This window comes from Rhamphochromis sp. 'chilingali', assembly GCF_963969265.1.
Source record: "Rhamphochromis sp. 'chilingali' genome assembly, chromosome: 22".
Classification (NCBI taxonomy): domain Eukaryota; kingdom Metazoa; phylum Chordata; class Actinopteri; order Cichliformes; family Cichlidae; genus Rhamphochromis; species Rhamphochromis sp. 'chilingali'.
The window spans coordinates 21,118,829-21,138,164 of NC_137950.1; the positions used below are offsets into that span (position 1 = coordinate 21,118,829).

The 19,336-nt window shown below is 41.1% G+C and overlaps 1 protein-coding gene across 4 annotated transcripts in view; it reads left to right on the top strand.

Moving 5' to 3' along the window:
- Positions 1-19,336, top strand: part of ptprea (protein tyrosine phosphatase receptor type Ea) — a 61,539-nt gene that overhangs the window by 7,659 nt on the left and 34,544 nt on the right. Inside the window, exon 2 of one of the 4 annotated variants that reach the window (XM_080873755.1) lies at positions 8,894-8,950. The exons of 2 other annotated variants lie outside the window; for them this stretch is intronic. The gene's annotated coding sequence lies outside the window, so the exon portion shown is untranslated. Of the gene's footprint in view, positions 1-2,847; positions 2,952-8,893; positions 8,951-19,336 lie in introns of those variants that run through there. One more of the 4 variants, XM_080873756.1, reaches the window with a different exon arrangement.

Below are 19,336 nucleotides of genomic sequence, written 5' to 3' on the forward strand. Positions count from 1 at the left end.
TAATGGTTTGGCTGTGTCACTACAGAGGGTGTCGACATGGAGGAATACAGTGCTTAATGAATAATGGATGCTTACTAAAGAAGCTCATTTCCTATTCATTCTTTCAAGGCTGCTGCACAGGGAGTTGTTTGTGATCATTATGTCAGTCCTTCAATATTTTCATTGTGTGTTTTCAGAAATATGATGCAGTTTGACGGCACTGGAATAACACCAGCAAACAATTTCACCCAAATACAATGGGGTAATTTAAAAGGATGGCTTATTTTCTTTGATCGCTTCACAACAACTACAGAACAACTATTTTAACACACAAGTAATTTTTTATTAGCTGACTATGTGAAGAAAAAAAATCAGAGTCACGCTGTTATTTTATTCCTTCAGAGTCACAGCCTTTCCTGGGTTTCTTTTTAACATTGGTATGCTGAGACTTGTAAAAATTGCAAATGTGCTGATCATCACGAAGGCCTCCAGTGACAGAGACGAGCATTAATTCAATATCTGGGTTGTCAGTTTTTGTGTCGAGCTGAAAAGATGTGGAGTGTAGAACAAGGCTGGATCTCGTTCATTAAAAGCACCTTTTAACTTTTGACTTTGGGAGGCTGGATAGTGTCGAGGCTTCTTCTTTTTTTGACTATGATGATTGTGTTGAAATGAGTTTCAGCAGTTCGATGCTGCAGTGAAACAACAGTCAGGGGTTAGCCAACATGTAGTCTGTGCTGATAAGCATGAAGCATGTGCTATATTTTCACTCCAGCCTTTCTGTAACAATTCTACAGGGTAATATAATCACTGGTCTGCTCCTCAAAAATGTGCTTATAGCTGTTTGAGGTGTTATCACATGAGATGTTTTCCATTAGAAAATAAATCACCAGTTTGCAAAGGCATCAATAATAATTTAGATGTGAGAGTATAGAAGGCATCGTGCTCTAGGGGGTAGTTTGCATTGATTCATCTATGTAAGAAAATACGTGCCATGACATGACTTTGTCCCACTGACCTTCAGCTATGGAAATCTAATCTATAACTGCTGAAACATTTAGACTTTAGAGTGTTTTGAATGACTTGCAGCTCATAATTCCATGTCTATTCTCTTGATTTGTATCCAGAAAGATTTTTATGCTAATGAGCAAAACTGTGCCGTACTGTCTGTGTCTGATCATTGCAACATTTGGTCATGCAGTATGTTTTCCCACTGGGAAAGCACACTGTCAACAATAACACTCCCCCAAACGCTGCCAAAGCTTTTTTGTGCTCAGTCACAGACAAAGCCACATCTACACCATTTGCTTACAATGAAAGGACATTTGTTTTTCATAATTACTGTCAGCTTCGATGCCAAGTGAGATACAAAAGTGGAGACAAGCCACAGAACCACAAATCGCATCGCTGTAAAAGTTAAGAATCTAATTTAAAAATGTTTATTCGTGATATTATAAAACTATAACTGGTTATTTTGACTTCTACTCATTATTTTCAATCAGCAGGTTAACTGTTGTGTTTAAGCTAAATATCTGTTATTTTTAAATGCTGGGTACCTAAAATAAACATTGGGTTACATTATAAACTTTACAAAAAGTAGCTATATCTCACAAATGATAACTTCAGTAAACACCTTCTTTATACATTTATATGCTCAATAAAAAGTCTTTTTCATACAACATGATGTTTATTTTGTAACTTACAATTAAAAGTTACAATAAAATAGAAAGAAGAATATGATTCAGGGTATGTGGCTACCTTTACAAGTTGCTACCAGTTGGCCAGGCAATGTGATGTGTTTCAGAATTACATTGCCTGGCCAAGTGGTAGCAACCTATTAAGGTAGCCACACACCAGAATAAAGATTTAATATTATACGAAGTAAAGAATGCATCTTGCTAACAATTCAGCTACCAAGTGCTACAGTCAGTCAAATGTTTGCATCCAAATGTGGTGGGCAACAGTCAAATAGCTAAACTCAGGGCTTCAGAATGTTGGTACACAAAATACAAATTACAATGTGACTTTGTCTTTTAGATCATGCCTCCGATGTTTATTGATATAAAACAGAAAAATGGAAAGAGGATCAGCAAAGCCTCAAAGAGGAGAAGCTAGAAAGAGCAAATGTTTGACCTTTTTGCTTAAAATATGATTCAGTTTGTTAACTGATCGCTAAAATGGTTGCTGATTCAGTGTCTTGATTGGTAGATTAGATAGTTATTTCAGCTCTGTCTGCACCTTTTCTCAAAAAGATGTTTTTTTGTGAGAATAAAAAACAAAACAACACTATGTTGGTGTATTTTTTTTCATATGTCATTAGTTTAAATACATTCTGTTGGCTAGGAAAAGCATGCTTTTATTCTGAAAAAATCTGTTGTATGGAAAGTAAAACTAAGGCATCCCCCTCTAATGACATTTCATCATTTTCAAAAAATGCATATCGTATTCCAGAGCCAACAACTTGGATGTAAAGGAAATGCTTTTCATTTGCTCTAGAGCTGATAACAACCTCACTCACTGATGCACTACAAGCCCTGGAGATACAGTGATTGCAACATATGGTGATAATAAGTGAGCAATGCGTGCTAGCAGACTGCTTCCTCCTGTATTTGGCGGCTTGCTTTCGTGGCCTGCCTGTTTCATAATGTCTCATAGAGCTAGATAGTTGTGTGGCAGTTAACAGGGAGCAGGGATCACAGTCAGTCATCAAAAAGCAGAGTGGTTTCTCTCATGGAGAATCATGGCAAGGAGTAAAATGAGGTTGGAGATCAGGGTGATCATAATAATGATGTGTCTCAGGGCCGAGTTTCACAGTGAGTCTCTTTGTGGGCCAAGCCTAGTCAGTGGGTGGCTCTTCACACAAACGTCTATTTTACCGCTGGTGAACTGAGGATTGTTCGAAACTTCTTCCTCCCCACGTTCATTCTCTCTGCATCTGGAGACTAAGCAAAAGACAAATATACACCATAGGGGTATGTATTTTTAATGCTGCTACGCTATATGGCCTATTTTTGCAAAATAACAAATTTGTTATTCGGCTGCAAATGTCATTCGTCCTACTTGAAAACACGACCTCATTTATGCTTCACAGTTTATATTATTTTCCCTGGGGATGTTTGTGGCTTAAATGCATTAAAAGAAGTGGAAAAGGGTGTTTGTTTGCTTTTCATCATTGTTATACCACTCTATTGTTTTAGATATTGAACATATGGATTTTATCTAATATTTGTTTCCTTGTTTCCTACATTCAGCAGTTAGGCTTTTTATCAAAACAGTTTGGCAGTAGTGGGTGACACATGGCTGGCATTAGAGAGGGAAATGCGCTCCGTTGCAGAGAGAGGGGCTCAACAAGGAGACAGGAAAGGATTTGATCATCAGATCTGTCTTCCCTTGAGAGGGAAAATGCCTTGCTCTCTGAACATACTGAGAAACCCCCTCATTTGCAGTCTTTTATGACTGCCTACTGTAAGATGAGGAGGAAGACAAGAGAGGCTAGGACTGCTGGTTTTCTTTGAAGCACAGCATGCCATCAAAGAAATGCTAACCTTTTTTGCATTGCTGCGGTGTTTATTTGCTGGGCCGAATCTGATACGAGGTAAATGTTGAGTCTGTTGTGTGCTGAGCAGCATTTTGAACCAAATCTGACACATGCGCTCTGAGCCATCAGTGATGTCTGTCCAACTTGGCTAAATTACAAGAGGAAATAAATAAAAAGAGCTCTGTACTTCTGCCAGTTCATCGCTGTACTATCGCATCCAGCAGCTGGGCCACAGCAGGGGACTAGTTAGCTGCTTAGTTAGCCATAGAGATGCCTTCAGCTTCATTGCAAAAACTCATTAGTGCAGACTAGTTGGAGTCCATTTTCATCATGTTCAGCTTGAGTGGCACACTGTTTCTCATGTGTAGCTGCACCAGCAGGTGTTTGGTCCTTCGGCGCTTGTGCACTTTAATCCTGTAAAAAAGCCAAAACTCCTACATATCTGCTTGGTTGTTTTTCATTAGTGCACGTCCAGTAGCTTGATACTTCTGGCTACCAGAAATATCAAGCTACTGGAAACGTTAGCGTGGTAATCAAGGTGAAGCAGAGGGTTGTTTTTATAGTTTCCCCACCCTTGTCGTTACTACCATACCGGTGTGGGGTCTGATATAAAATCCTACATGCTCCAGGCCACACATTTCATCCTGCATTCCTGTGTCTGTAATTGATTCTTGTCAAAATATGGAAGGGGGTTGGGTGTACGCTGTGAAGGGAAATGAAGACGCAGAGAGAAAGAAAATAGGGAGTGGATGCACATTTGACATCATACAACAAGCCCAAGCTGGGGAAGATGAAATTTATGGAGCTATGGTAACTGGTGCCAAAATGCATCCCCCAATGATAAAGAGGAATTTTTAACACATCTTTCATTTGCATATGTCCAATTAGGTTTCCTTTAAATCCTGCTGGGGTGATGTCAACGGGGGGTTTCTGTTTCCGGGTTCCCTCCCCCAGAGACGTCATGGGGATGCCAGCCTTTTTACATTTTGATCCTGAATTCATTTCTGTGGGTTTTTTTTGGGAGAATTATGTATACAGTTAGTTAGCACTTGGCAAATCTACATATGCCCCATAAGCATTTTTATAAGGAACCAATTTTGACGTCTTTATTGCACAAAAAGCACAAATATTTGCTTTTAAATGTGAAGAGTTGCAACTTTCCCTGTTCTAAATTTGACATTACAGTAGTTTGATTGCTGAGAAATCAAAATAAGAAATCGAACAACCTCTTTTTCACACATGAACTTTCAGTTTTGGTTTAGGTGATAGTTCTGGCAAGACGATGTGCAGGAAACTGCGCACACAACATTGCTTTCTCACTGGTAATTCAACTGATAATTAATTATTGTGTTCAGTTGGCTTACACGCACTCTTTGGTGCTGGGGAGCTTGCAGATTGAAGACCGTTTGATGTCCAATCAAACCTCACGTGACATTTGCTTTCTCACATCTTCACACCTCAGCACCTCTGTTGGGTGACATCTAGAATAGTTCAGGGCTGCAGTCCGTATTTGAAAATGGCATATGCTGGTCTCTCTAAAGTTTAGAGAGTTTAATTGTCACTCACACTTCCAAATTACATTGTTTAAGGAGACTAAATATGTCATAATTACACACAGTTTTGCTGTCTGGATTTACTAATATGCAGTAAATATATTCTACTGTGGGCCCTTATCACTAGACTTTCTTTCACTTTTGCACACCCAGTTTGTCAAGTATAGATGAGATATCTGTAGCACATCATCTATCTCACTCTCAAACACACTGCATATCATTAGAAGACGGTTAAAGTTGCTGATTCAGGCGTTTGCTTTTAAAAAAAACAAAAAAAACCTTTTTCATTCAAGGAAATGATGCCCCCTACTGTATTCATTGAAATGTTAATTCAGGCGCAGTGGATTACAGAATTGATTAATTTGTATTTTATTTCTAGTGAAAGATGTTGCAATAGTAAAACTTTCTCTTAAGGGCTTCAACTGCATTTTATCATTGAAATCAGCATTGATCTGTTTCTATAGAAACCGACTATTAAAACGTGTTCAAATTGTTGTTCTGGAGCAGAGGAGAACTTGATTAGCAGGGGCATGTTTTACTTTCAACCTCTGGGTTCTCACAAGAAATGATTTTTTTCTATATCTGCATTCCCCAGTGTGTAGCACTGAGAGGATTTCCCTTTCCAATTTAAACAAAGGGTTTTGTTCACATCTCATTTATACACAATCAAATTTTGAACTTTCAGATAAACTCATAGTCGAGCTACAAAATAATAACACAAATATACAGATCTGATATTTACGATTAAATTGCTAAAAGTTCAGAATGCAACAAAAATGGATCGTTTTGCTAAGCCTTGCCTGAATAATTGTCACTTTTCAAGCTTCTGTGATGATTTGCACAAAACGTTAGAAATGCTGTGTCCTTGATTCCTTACAAGAGTAAACAAAAGCCGGCCTCTCATCTCTGGTTTGCTCTAAAGCTAAACAGTGATTCCACTCAATAAGAGGACGGTGAGATTGTCGGCTTCTAAATGGCAGTCATTGAGAATTCCTGGTGCGCTGCCATTTGTGATGGTTTTTGCATTGTCACCAAAGATGCGTCTAATTAAAGCAAGCCACATTAACCAGAGTAATTGCATTTTTTTCTCGCTGTTAATGTGTCTGCGCATGAATTGGAGTGAAACGGTTGCCGGATTGGTTTACATAAGCTATATTTTTGCACAAAGAATAAAAAGGCTGTGGGTTTTTATTGTAATGAAACAATTAGATTCTATCAGAAGGCAGATTTTTAAAAATTCAGTAATTAAAACACTGTTAGCTGAGTTCAGTTTACAATAATGTGCAGTGTGATTACAGTTACCCATTTGTCTCCTTTTTATAAAAGTTACAGGGAAGTGTCAGGAACAGGAAAATAAAGCTGGAGTGAATTCTGACAGCCTCTCTGAGTCACATCAGCTGATTGGCAGCCACCCTGATGTCATTTGTTTTTGTGGGGCAAGGACAGGTCACACTGACTGATCTGTATTCCCTCTTTCTTTCCTTCTTTTTGTCTCTCTCTGTCTGTTTCTGAGATTGTCTCACTTCCCCCTCTTTACCTCCTCAGGCTTTAGATTTTCATGCCTTTTTTTGTACCAACTCCCTCTGATACCCTTTGTATCTCCACTTTGTTTCCTTCTATCTTGTGTCTTCCACTGAAACAACGCCTTTTAGTTTGAGTGAAAGAATGCTAATGAAGTCCCAGATATTAGAACAAGAGTTTGTTTTAATGCTAGAGATTATCCTGTTCCCAGTTCCCTCTTCTTACATGTCTCTTTGAAGCCATAAGAAAGGAAAATGGGTGCTGTTTATGCCAGAACAACACAATACTTTGTAAAGGCGACCTTTGTGTCATTTATATTTCTGAGCTTTAAAGATGTAGAAAAGTAAACAACTGCGTTACGACACTGTAATCAGCTTCAGCGTTTAAATTTGTGGTTCAGTTTATTAGAACTGAGGGTAAAATTCTTAGACTTTTTTGTGGGAGGCTAATAAATAATGCATCAAAAGCATGACTGCAATCACAATAGCCAAAATGGGTGGGCTGTCATCACAAGATATGTGATGATGTCTAGACAGACGGGTGCCATTTGTATCAAAGCTAAGTGGTCCTGCAAAGATGTGTTGTGTTAATACTAAATCTGTTTCCACTACAGCGTCATGTTGTAATAAAACATCTTCAAAGGGTAGGCTGATAATTTAACTTGTTTTACAACGGCAAGCTGCATTAATAGGCTAATTGTAGTTAGGTCATCAATCGATCTGACAAATCTTGTCTGATACTAGTGGATTTTGGGAGATCTTGGGTCTCTCTATGAGCTGCCAGTTCTGCCGCTTGTCTAATCACTCCTGACCCTATTAGAAATGAGTCTCTCTTTGTTACTGTGCGGTACTGTCAGTTCTAGGAGAACAAAAAGTGCCATTGTCTGTCATTGCCCTTGCTGGGATAGAAGTAATCTGTGGCAGTTGAGCTGCCTCAGGATTGTTATAATCCAGATTCAGTATTAATGACAGTCTAATCCGTGCATTTTTGACCCTCCAGAGAGGCTGACATGGCATCTCTGTTGTTATTTGCTTGTGTAATGTCACTAATTCTAAAAATGGAGGGGGCTTGCTTTCAGCTTATGTCATTTGGCAAGCGTTACTCTGTTCAGATTTTTGTACCGCCAAGATGCTGCACTTGCCGATACCGACAGACAATGCACCTCTATGTTGTTGCTGGATTTGCCAGATATATCCATAGATTCACTTTGAATTTTAGCAGCTTTGAGAAATGCTTCATGTCCTTGGTTTTCTTCCATTCCTGAAAATATTCCAGCATGAGACCCATGTGCCTGAAAAACATTAATTGTACCCCGTAGCACCACGGGGTGTGTTTGCTTACCCATGCACAATGTGCATTGAGGGCAAATGACATGAATGGTAAAATAGTGCTCCTCTTCATCAGAATGCACTCAGAAGGGGGCTCTTTTGCTTTTTGTTCATCACAAAGGGATTCAGAGATAGATGAGAAGATGTGTGCGAAATCCATCACACAGCTCCTAGCTTGGCACAGTGATCAGTAACCCCCCCTCCAACCAGAATCCCTCCTACACTTTCTTATCTTCTGTTCTCAGAGCTGTGCACGTGGGGCCTTTTGTTTACAGCTCTTCGCAACGATTCACACCAGTAATCCCTGTGACAGATAGCATGACTGTCTGACAAGCCCGCAACCTATAACATCCTATTTAATAAAGCCAAGACTGATGACTGGGTACAACTTAGTAATAACACTGTGCCTAGCCACAATATGTTTTCACGTTGGTATTCATAAAAACGGCTTTCCACACTTAAAATTGAGAATAAAAGGTCATATTTAACCTATTTTTTTTGTTAAACTCCACTAAAGCATATTTTCATGATTCAAAATAACCCGTTTACCCTTTAAGGGAACCATTGACCAAATTAAGCTATCCACACGCAGTAATGTTAAAGAGCGCAATGAACAAAAAGAATGCCTGAACAGAGCGTTCAAAGCAGTATGAAGACTGAGTTAGCTCACGACGATCACGTCTACATTATTTTAAACTTTGGCTGTTTTTATTACGAGCATCCAACAACAACAAGTCTCCCTTAATCAAATAAATGGCATTTTTACTCGACTCAAAACCTGCAACCACAAAAACTGTCCATGCACTAGAAAATGAAACGCACACTGAACTGCACTGTATTCTACATGAAACACAGCAAACAAATGAGCTCATGTTCTTGCTGTCAGGAAGTGAACCTCAAGCTTCTGTGGTGCTTGTATAAAGAGTGTCTGCACTCACCACATACTGCCTTTTTTGTTTCTGGAAATGGTTTAGAGGGTGAGGGCGGCATGCAGCACTGACCAGGCCTGGAATCAAACCAAGACCACTGCAGTAAGGAGACGACCAATACCACTGAGTTCACTCATTTATTGTGCTGTAAAAATCAAAGTATTGTGTTATATTTCTGATAATATTAAGACGTTTTTAATCGGTGGAAGCTCGGTGGAAGCATAATACTTTGTGACATGATAAGTACTGTGAAAAATGTCATTAAGTGGGACTGTACTTCACTGGGAGTACACAATATGAAGGCTCTCGATATGTTTATTACTAGGAAACATTCCAGTTTACTGACAACAACACCAGTGTTTCATAGCAGGAATGTTCCAGCCTTGTGAATAATCTCTTTAGAAGTCAGCGGAAAGCACACTAGAAATGAAAGTACACATTTGATGATAGACTGTAAATAAATAATGAACAGCACCAGACAAATAAATCACTATACTGGAAATAAATCTCATTGGTTAGTGTGTCTGAGCTTGTTTATCAGTTTAATCTTCTGAATTTATCACAGCAATATCACAGCAAAGCCTTTAAAAATGTAGCATTATCTTGAATCAGCAGTCTTGGGTTTTATGAGGAGGAAATCAATGGTGTCGCAGCTCGAGTGTGACTTGCCATCCATCAGTCTGCAGGCTGACTGGAGCAGCTAATGTAGCTGATATGCTGAATGGCCAATTTCCTGTTACCTGTTAAAGAGGGTACAGCAGCCCCTCTCCCACCTCTTTGTTTCCCTGTAGGTCACTGCAACACAGATAAAAAAAACAGCATAAAGTAACATGCCGTGGCTTTGCTTCTGTAATCTGAGCATCTGTATGATTTGCAATCCAAGAAGAAATCCTATTTCTGATATTAATTAAGTTGTGGCAACCAGTAAATGCTATACCCTGAAGAACTAGGCCGAAATCTCTCAGGTCTGTTTGGGATATCAGGATGCAACACTATCATTATTTTTATTTTCAGGATTATTGACATTGTGGTCCATGCATCCTGCATATTTGATCTGCTAGCCCTCGAGGCTGGGGCAGATCTCCTCCTACACGTTTCATGTTGCATGTCAAGTGATCACACTACAGAACATTTACATCACTCCTTCCTGGAAGGAGAGTAGGGTGGGGGATGCAAGGTTATCTCCGTCTGATGACTAGATTGCAATATTTACTTGTGCTTTGCTCGAAACCAGATCAGCTGATTTGATGCTTTTGAAGAAAAAGATTCAAAGAGGTTTCAGAACTTTTTTTCAGGCTACTCATTGCTCCTGAGTGCATTGAACGTTATCCTGCAAATCATCCATATCCTGTTGACTTAGATTTCCAGGATGTTCTTTCCATCATCTCCTACTTCCTGTCTGAAAACACACTTTGGTTAGGACCATATAGGGGTGTCCAGCTGTTGCATGGTGATCCCACAGTTGACTTGAGTGCTTTTAAGTTTGCAGGTTATTACACCATGCTTTCCACAGCTGTTCTTTCATCTTTTTAGCTTAGACAGAGGAAAGATGGGCCACATCCAGAAGAGGCCAATTAGATCAATCGGTATCCAAGCAGGAAATCATTTAAGTGCCTATGAGCAGAACCTTTTATATAAACAATCGATCACATTATATAAAACTTTACTTTAAAAAGTTTAAGCGTTCTTGTGGCATTGGTTTAACTGCAGCAGACAGCTTTTTTTCACCCAGATTGCAGTAATAAACTGAATATTTGCACCCACTTGGTAACACTAAGTGTACTAACTTGAATGGCCAGTTGAGTCTGTCTCCAAAAGCATAGCAAACCCAAATGACGTCCATGTTTGTAGAAAAGCCAGAAAAAATGTTTGCACACAGTCTATATATGCTCATTGCTAAGAAAGCTTACAATATGTTCATTACTTCTAAAACCATGATGACTTTGGCTGTAACGCTAAACTAGATGCTACAAAAAATGTACAAGCTGTTATATACAGCCTTTGTATGCAGCCTGTATACACGGTGAACATTGTGCAGTATGTAGCAGCTAAAAGTCAAGCTATTTTTTCCTTCTGAGGTAAGTGGATCATTATGATGAAACGTCTGTAAATTTTAAACCCCTAGGATTTTGCTTGTGTGTATTGGAACAATTTAGCCTTTTTTTTGTCACTCGTCTGGTATTTTTTAACTCGATTTTATTACAACATGAGTAATCTTAGACAACTAATTCTTGGCCTATGACTGTGTGGCACACCCACAAATAAATATTACTGTCATAGCTCAAAAGTACACAGTTTTATTGAGCTATTCGGTTTTATAACGTGGCTTCATATGCTGTACAGCTGAGCCAATGCTGAGGCAGAGATGTGTTAGTTTAGTCAGTGTTTTTACACTCAACAGTCACTCAAAGCTGAACCAATAATGGCTCTAGCGCTTTTCCTCCCCATGTTCTTTTATGTTCCTTCATCTGATTGGCCATTCTGTCTCTTCTTTCAACCTCACTCTTTTTAGTTCTCACAGTCCAGCTAATTTTACACACCCCCACCCACTTTTTGCTGTAAACCACAGTTCACACACAGGATATGATCTGTTGTTTCTCTTCCTGCTTGTGGACTGCAGGTTTTCTGAGTCGGCTGCATACAATGACAGTGATGTGATGCTTGGGGAGTACTCCTGACCAGTGGTCAAAAGAGTTAGATTTACCCCACAAGCTGGACAGTGGTGTTGAGGTTTTGGATAGGATTATGTACGTGCACACCACATCAAGAATGTACCTTTCACTAGTTTTGTGAAAGGTATTCTAGACATGCAGCAGATTAGATATAAATATAGCACTTGTGCCTCTTACTAATCATTTAAAAGACTTTTACAAGGCTCACGTACACACTCATATGGTTTTCCCCCCCGCAGTAACCACAGATGATTACATAAGATTTTTTGTTTTTTTTTTAAATTTAATTAAAAATAGTGACTAGTTATTCTTTTGAGACTTTCTTTACTGGATACTTTGATTTGATTTGATCCATATCTTTATGTTGGCATCTGATAGACAGCCTGAACTATGTTTTTTTTCCCCCTTTTTCAGTAGCAACAGTGTAAAGTGGATAAATGAACAGTTATTGTTATATATTAAATCACAGCTAGACATTTTAAAAATTCCTTCCCACTCCCTATTTTTGGCAGTTTTCTTGCGAAAAACGTGTAGGCGTTGGTGGTTTTTTTCCTCTCTAGCATGTGAAACATCTCAGTTCCCAGACAAGGTTGCGCAGATAGACATGACTTGTGGCTTTTGTGCTGTAGCCAGATATATATACCGTTATATATATATATATATATATATATATATATATATATATATATATATATATATATATATATATATATATATATATATACACACACACACACACACACACACACACACACACACACACACACACAGCATGAGAAATCCTCAAGAGTTTTTTTCCTCCCTTGTGTAGGTGTATATGTTTCTTACATGCCCTATAATGTCAGTCTACTGTTCACGGTTGTTTTAGGCTTTGTCTGTACTAGAAGATGGTTTGTAGATGCCTGTGTGTGGTGATGTGTTTGCTCCCTCTCGTGCTGGAATACCACTGTTTCTCTGTTTCTCATGAATATTTACCACTTGGGGTTCACGGAGTTTATATTTTGCAGGGAATTCTCAGCTGGGATCTTGTATAATCTTAACCCAGTTCTGTCTGAGGTGCTCCCAGGCTCCTGGGAGGGCAACTTTGGGAAGGATGTGAGAGGAGGAAGGGAAGACAGACACTGCCACTGTGGCGATGTGTGTCGGATTATTGGATAGAAGGCTAAATAATAACTGTTTTTACATGCTGTACTTATAATGAACTGAGGATTTGTAAAGGTTTTTTGGGCAGCTGTTATGTCTGTCACGTTGTGTCTGGGTTGTGTGGCTGAAAATTTGGTTGACGGGCTGTCCAGACTGATCCTTTTTTTCTTTTCTTTTTTTTTTGCTGTTACAGACGGGCTAAATGCACAATTCAATCCATAATTTAAGGTGCTTAGGCGAATGAAATACAATTAAAAAGAGTCATATAAACAGTTTGCTCATTTAAAATGTAAATTTTACTCACAGACGTGTCTGTGTGTATATGTGCATATGTGTGTACACACAGTCACCGGCCACTTTATTAGGTACACATATTAAATGGCTTGTTAAGGATAATGCAAATCTCTTATTAGCCAATCATGTGACAGCAACTCAATGCTTTTAGGCATGTAGACATGGTCAAGAAGACATACACACACACACACACACACACAATATAAATATATATATATATATATATATATATATAAAAAAAAAAACACCCAGCACGCCCCTGCGGGCGGTTTATCCTTCAAGCTCGGGTCCTCTACCAGAGGCCTGGGAGCTTGAGGGTCCTGCGCAGTATCTTAGCTGTTCCCAGGACTGCGCTCTTCTGGACAGAGATCTCCGATGTTATTCCCGGGATCTGCTGGAGCCACTCGCCTAGCTTGGGAGTCACCGCACCTAGTGCTCCGATTACCACGGGGACCACCGTTACCTTCACCCTCCACATCCTCTCGAGCTCTTCTCTGAGCCCTTGGTATTTCTCCAGCTTCTCGTGTTCCTTCTTCCTGATATTGCTGTCATTCGGAACCGCTACATCGATCACTACGGCCGTCTTCTTCTGTTTGTCTACCACCACTATGTCCGGTTGGTTAGCCACCACCATTTTGTCCGTCTGTATCTGGAAGTCCCACAGGATCTTAGCTCGGTCATTCTCCACCACCCTTGGGGGCATCTCCCATTTTGACCTCGGGACTTCTAGGTTATACTCGGCACAGATGTTCCTGTACACTATGCCGGCCACTTGGTTATGGCGTTCCATGTATGCCTTGCCTGCTAGCATCTTGCACCCTGCTGTTATGTGCTGGATTGTCTCTGGGGCATCTTTACACAGCCTGCACCTGGGGTCTTGCCTGGTGTGATAGACCCCAGCCTCTATGGATCTTGTACTCAGAGCTTGTTCTTGTGCTGCCATGATTAGTGCCTCTGTGCTGTCTTTCAGTCCAGCTTTGTCCAGCCACTGGTAGGATTTCTGGATATCAGCCACCTCCTCTATCTGCCGGTGGTACATACCGTGCAGGGGCCTGTCCTTCCATGATGGTTCCTCGTCTCCCTCCTCTTTCTTGGGTTTCTGCTGCCTGAGGTATTCACTGAGCACTCGGTCAGTTGGGGCCATCTTCCCAATGTATTCTTGGATGTTCCTTGTCTCATCCTGGACTGTGGTGCTGACACTCACCAGTCCCCGGCCCCCTTCCTTCCGCTTAGCGTACAGCCTCAGGGTGCTGGACTTGGGGTGAAACCCTCCATGCATGGTCAGGAGCTTTCTTGTCTTTATGTCAGTGGCTTCTATCTCCTCCTTTGGCCAGCCTATTACCCCAGCAGGGTACCTGATCACGGGCAGGGCGTATGTGTTGATGGCCCGGATCTTGTTCTTACCATTCAGCTGACTCCTCAGGACTTGCCTGACCCTCTGCAGGTACTTGGTGGTTGCAGCCTTTCTAGCGGCCTCTTCATGGTTCCCATTTGCCTGCGGGATCCCCAGGTACTTGTAACTGTCCTCTATGTCTGCAATGTTGCCTTCTGGTAGTTCAATCCCCTCAGTTCTGACTACCTTCCCTCTCTTTGTTACCATCCGACTACACTTCTCCAGTCCGAACGACATTCCAATGTCATTGCTGTATAGCCTGGTAGTGTGGATCAGTGAATCGATGTCTCGTTCACTCTTGGCATACAGCTTGATGTCATCCATGTACAGGAGGTGGCTGACAACTGCTCCGTTCCGTAGTCGGTATCCGTAGCCAGTCTTGTTAATGATCTCACTGAGGGGGTTCAGGCCTATGCAGAACAGCAGTGGGGACAGAGCATCTCCTTGGTAGATCCCGCACTTGATGGTAACTTGTGCTATGGGCTTGGAGTTGGCCTCTAGTGTTGTACGCCACATCCCCATTGAGTTCCTGATGAAGGCTCTTAGGGTCCCATTGATCTTGTACAATTCTAGGCATTCCAGTATCCAGCTGTGGGGCATTGAGTCATAGGCCTTCTTGTAATCAATCCAGGCAGTGCACAGGTTGGTCAGTCTGGTCTTGCAGTCTCGGCTGATTGTTCTGTCTACCAGTAGCTGGTGTTTTGCACCTCTGGTATTCTTGCCAATTCCTTTCTGTGTCCCGCTCATGTATTGACCCATGTGCCTGTTCATCTTAGCCGATATGATGCCTGACAGGAGCTTCCATGTAGTACTGAGGCAGGTTATTGGTCGGTAGTTGGAGGGGACCGCTCCCTTCTTGGGGTCCTTGGGGATCAGGACCGTCCGACCTTCGGTTAGCCATTCCGGGTGTCTCTCGTTAACTAGCAGCTGGTTCATTTGTGCTGCCAGACGCTCGTGGAGTGCAGTCAGCTTCTTCAGCCAGTAGGCGTGAACCATGTCGGGCCCTGGTGCTGTCCAACTCTTCATACTGGAGACCCTTTCTTGGATATCTGCCACTGTGATGGTTACTGGACCCTGTTCAGGGAGGTCGCTGTGGTCTGCCCTCAGATCCACTAGCCACTGAGCATTGCCGTTATGGGTTGCATCCTTCTCCCATATGCTCTTCCAGTATTGCTCCGTCTCCAGCCTTGGTGGTGCTGTTCTCTTATTGTTCCCTTGCCACTGAGAGTACACCTTTGCTGGTTCTGTGGAGAACAGCTGGTTTATTCTCCTGCCTTCTATCTCTCTGGTGTACCTCCTCAAGCGGCTGGCCAAGGCTGTGAGTCTTTGCTTGGCAGTTTCCAAGGCCTCAGGTATGGACAGCTTGCTGTATTTCTTAGGCACCTTATTTGTCGCACCTTTCTGCAACTCTGTTAGTTGGCTAACCTCCCTCCGTGCTACTTTGATCTTGCCCTCTAGCCTCCTTCTCCATGGAGGGTACTGCCCCTTGTGGCTGTTCAACTTGTAGCCAAGCATCTCACTGATCACTGCTGCCGTATTGTAGATCAGCTTGTTAGTGTCGGTAATCGTGGTTGTAGGTATTGCCCGTAGTGCTGCATTAACATCATCTAGCAGACCTTCTGAGGGTACTTCACGTAATCTTGGTAACCGGCTACGGGGGATCCAGGTTTCAAGCTTGGCCATGATCCTATTTTTCAGGTCAGTTCCTCTCGCACTCAATGATCCTTCTCCTATCGCACTTGGGGCTATGTACCCAATCTCGGGTGGGGGTGATGATATCTCCCCCCTGACCTGGCGTCCTGACTCCTCCTTGCCGTAGCATTTGTGTTGTACCTCGTCAATCTCTAGCTGTGAGAGCAGTCCCTTCTTTCGAATGTTGGAACACTGAGCTACTAGTTGTTTCGCTGTCATTGTGGATGTTGGGTATCGAAGAATCCATAGGTCCCTCATCCTATTCATGTAGCCCCTTCCGCCGGGGTTACTTGCGTAGTAGCATTCCAACAACGCCCTGTTTTCGTCCCTTGCCCACCGATGCCTTCTTGTTCCAGTAGCCCACTTTTCGTCAGGGTGCCCTGGTTCCTCAACACCTGACGCGGACCTTGTTGATCCGGGCGACGTCCGAGCCGGCATGCCTTCATATTTATCTGTCTCGCTCATGTCTGCTTAGCATAGGGGGTCTAGCCTTAGGACCCTTACTGGATACAGACGCCCCAGGCAGGAATCGAACTTGCGATCCTCTGTTCCAAAGGCGTGTAGTTTAACCACTACGCTATCCAGCTGCTATATATATATATATATATAATATATATATATATATATATATATATATATATATATATATATATATATATATATATATATATATATATATATATATTGCCTATTCTCTCAGCTTAGAACAGGAAAACTGAGGCACCACAGAATTATTATTGATTTGTATTACAGTTCTAGTTTCATTTTGACTTTTTGTTTTACATTTTGTTTAGTTTCAGTTAAGTCTCAATGAACGTGCCCATCAGCACCTCATCTGGCGAGCTGTGATAACAAATTTGACCTGACTCCTTGTTTCCTCCTATCACAAAATCCTTTCAGTTCTCTTTTTTTTTTCACATTAAATTTGTATTTTTATTCTAGTTGAATAAAAGTTTTTTTCCTCATCGAATTTTAGTTTTTTTCATATTTTTTAGTTAACATTACTCCACAGTCACCAAATAGAGAAGGGGAAACTTTGATCTACCCTATGTAAAAAGCCAGATACAGTTATTAGGTTTCATCCATTGATTGTGTTTTCTTTGTTAGGGCAAAGCATCCAATAGATGCTCAGAAATTTCTCTAAAAACAAACAACGTATGTCATTGTGAAACTAATTTGATTAGAAATATCTTAAATTAATATCTGAAAGGACACCAAAGATCTCCACAGAAATCAAAGGAAAAATGAATTAGCGGTCGTGACCCATATCTCAACAAAGTATGCTGTATTTTCTTTCAGTTCTGTCTGATTTTGGTTTCTGTGTGCATTTTGGCATTTCATATTTACATTCACTTATGTCCCTTTCTTTCTAATGTGGGACCCAAATAAAAGGTTTAAATGAAGGGATAATCATTCATGAAGTGGAAAATCTGGGCAGACCAAACACACAGGGTTAGTGTTAGTTTCTGCTAAAGGTGGCCTTGCTTCAGCGAATCCTCATCTTGCAAATAACCTATTTTCTGCTATATTAAGTTCAGCTTTAAGTTCATTGTTTCCATCTCACCCCACAGATGCTCAATTGTTCTGAGCTCTGGGTAATTTAGTGCCCTATCACGGTATTGATTATCGATCTGAGAGAGCCACAGGTGCGTATTAAATCAGAGTTCTCATTTAGCTGTCCACTAAATAAATATCAGTATCAATGTGGTCATCCACAGTCTGTCTGTAAAGGATCTAGTCCTGACTGGCCCCTTTAGGAAATTTTGAGATACTTGATTATAACTCCAAATGCCAAGTTTGGAAGAGCTGCTATATGATCTTATCACATTCATATCCTGCTTACTTTGGCTGAGGGCCACTTACTGGTGCTCATCAAACCTGGATGCCAAGATCCACCGGTGTGTTTGGAAGTGACACAGATAGGCGAGGGAGTATCGGATAACAAAATCACACTCTTCATTCCTGCCTGACCTCTTGCTCTGGATTATTAAGGCAACAGTGTGGTGACGGCTAATCAGGGACACGGCTCCATTCATAACAGATCAGAGAGCTGGCACACATGCTTTTATTTCTGAAGTGCCATTCATTATCGTTTCTGCTGCTGCAGTTCTCATAAAGGCTGATTTTAGTCCCTTTCAAGTTTGACTCTAAACACCATAAATCACAGTGCACCTTGCCACTCTTCTCACTTTTACATTTCTATAACACTTTGTAAAACAGCTGCTAAACTGCTCTCATCTCCTATAGGCCTTAACTTCTAAAGTTTACCACCGTCTTTTAATAATTTCCATTATGTAGCACTTAGAAAATACTCAAAGCGTCAGGGCTCTGTGTGCAGGCGGATGGAGAGGTGGATCCAAATGCAGGACTCAGACACTAAATTGAAACTCAAAAACGTCAGCTTTATTGCTGGTGACAAAACATGAACTGACACTGAATCACTAGAAACTGAAACACACAGGCAAGTCTGATGGCATGACACAACACTGAGCACAGGAAAAAACAGGGCTAATATACACAGGGTGGTAATCAGGGAATGGGCAACAGGAGGGAGACACAGCTGGGAGAAATTGGACTAACGAGACAGGGGAGCAGTAGAACTGAACACACTCAAATGAGACACAGACCTTCACAATAAAACAGGAAACAAGAAACCACTAAACAAAGACGCAGACAGAGAGGCAGACAGAATATAACACATGCAACTCAAACTATACATGAAACAACAAATCCTTAAACATGGATAAACAGAAACATGAAAATCATCATCATCATCATCATCATCATCATCATCATCATCATCATCATCATCACCACAAGCACTACAAGAGAATAAGAAAACAATCCATAATGCAAAAACACACCAAAATAACTGAAACACAGATTCATCATAAAACCCAACAAAGCATCAGAGAAACATAAAGAACAATCCATCATTCAAAAATGAACCAAAACATAACAACTCAAAATACTGGGTCAAACTGACCCAGAACCGTGACACAAAGGTCATATTTTCCTTATTGCTTGGAAATGAATCAGTCTGTATCAGTCTTTGGGAAAGTTGTGAACTGTTCATAGAGGCTTTGTGTTTTGGAAGTGACACATAGTGGCAGGTCAGAGAGGACTTTTGTGCTGGACTGATGCTGGGGCCCGATAGCAGCTAGGGTGAAGTGACATCTCTCTCCTCTCTCATTCTATGTGTATGTGTGTGTGTGTGTGTGTGTGTGTGTGATGGGAGTAGCTGCCCGCAGAGCTTATCTCTATAATTGGATTTGTGTTAGTGTATTCGGAAAT